Source organism: Erinaceus europaeus, chromosome 11, assembly GCF_950295315.1.
Source record: "Erinaceus europaeus chromosome 11, mEriEur2.1, whole genome shotgun sequence".
In the NCBI taxonomy this organism is placed as follows: domain Eukaryota; kingdom Metazoa; phylum Chordata; class Mammalia; order Eulipotyphla; family Erinaceidae; genus Erinaceus; species Erinaceus europaeus.
In genome coordinates this window covers 115,668,917-115,670,503 of record NC_080172.1, presented here as the reverse complement: position 1 = coordinate 115,670,503, position 1,587 = coordinate 115,668,917, and the positions used below count along the sequence as shown (strand labels likewise).

The 1,587-nt window shown below is 47.6% G+C and overlaps 1 non-coding gene across 1 annotated transcript; it reads right to left on the bottom strand.

Annotated features, from left to right (window-relative positions):
* Positions 1-221: 221 nt before the first annotated feature.
* Positions 222-301, bottom strand: LOC132541625 (small nucleolar RNA SNORD45). The gene has a single exon (XR_009552756.1). It is a non-coding gene; the product is annotated as a small nucleolar RNA SNORD45 (small nucleolar RNA).
* Between the last annotated feature and the right edge of the window lie 1,286 nt (positions 302-1,587).

Here is a 1,587-nt window from a genome sequence, read left to right as displayed (position 1 = left end):
CCCCTCTCTGTCTTCCCCTCCTCTCTCCATTTCTCTCTGTCCTAGCCAACAACAACGACATCAATAACAACAATAATAATAACTACAACAATAAAAAAAACCAAGGACAAATCAATAAATATTAAAAAAAAAAAAAAAGGCAGGTAGTGGAGTTGTCCAAGGAATTCAACAGAACAGCATCGGTGCAGAAGAGGCAGGTGATATATATATATATATTTTTGAAGGTCTCAGTGTAATCCCAGAGCCAGTGTTCTCCACATCAGCTTTCATGTCAGATAATACATGCAGAGCATCCTTGACCGGAGGCAGGTAGAAGCCCTGCGCAAGGCCTGGCCGCCAGTGCCCTAGGCTCACGACTGACCCCTGTGCTCACAGCTGAGTGGGATGGTGAGGGACCCACAGTTCTGGGGCCAGGTCTGTCCCAGGGGTCACCGTGGGGTCCCGGCTCTGCCATCAGTGCACAGTGTGACCTTGGACGTAAAGTTACTTCTTGGAACCTCGGTTTCCTCACTTCTAAAGTAAGGCTGGTAGTACTAACCACACAGAGTTATTGAAAAGAGAAGGTGGGGCGGTAGCGGGAGATAGCATAATGGTTATACAACGAGATTCTCCTAGGGGGCGGTGGTGGTGCACCTGGTTGAGCGCACATGTTACAGTGCTCAAGGACCCGGGTTCAAGCCCCCGGAAGCCCCCGGTCATGCAGGGGAAAAGCTTCACAAGTGGCATAGCAGGTCTGCAGGTGTCTGTGTTCTGTTTCCCTATTTCCCCTTCCTTTCAATTTCTGTCTCTAGGCAATAAATCAATAAAGACAATTTAAAAAATAAAAATAGTGGGGAGTCAGGCGGTAGTGCAGCGGGTTAAGGGCAGGTGGCACGAAGCACAAGGACCGGCATAAGGATCCCGGTTCGAACCCCGGCTCCCCACCTGCAGGGGAGTCGCTTCACAGGCAGTGAAGCAGGTCTGCAGGTGTCTGTCTTTCTCTCCCCCTCTCTGTCTTCCCCTCCTCTCTCCATTTCTCTCTGTCCTAGCCAACAACAGCGGCTATAACAACAACAACCACAACAAGGGCAAAAACAAGGACAACAAAATGAGAAAAATAGCCTCCAGGAGCAGTGGATTCGAAGTGCTGGCACCGAGCTCCAGCAATAACCCTGGAGGCAAAATAAATAAATAAATAGTAAAAATTTAAAAGAGAGGTAGTCCAGGAGGTGGCACAGTGGATAAAGCATTGGACTCTCAAGCATGAGGTCCTGAGTTCAATCCCCAGCAACACACGTACCAGGCTGGTGTCTGGTTCTTTTTCTCTCTCCTCCTATCTTTCTCACAAATAAATAAAACATTTTTCTATACTCTGCACCCCACAATGGCCTTGGGTCCATACTCCCAGAGGGATAGAGAATAGGAAAGCTATCAGGGGAGGGGATGGGATACGGAGATCTGGTGGTGGTGGGAGTTGTGTGGAGTTGTACCCCTCTTATCCTATGGTTTTGTTAATATCTCCTTTTTGAAATAAACAAATAACATTTTTTAAAAAATTAAAGAGAGAGATTCTCCTGCCTGAGGCTCCAAAGTCCCAGGTTCAATTTT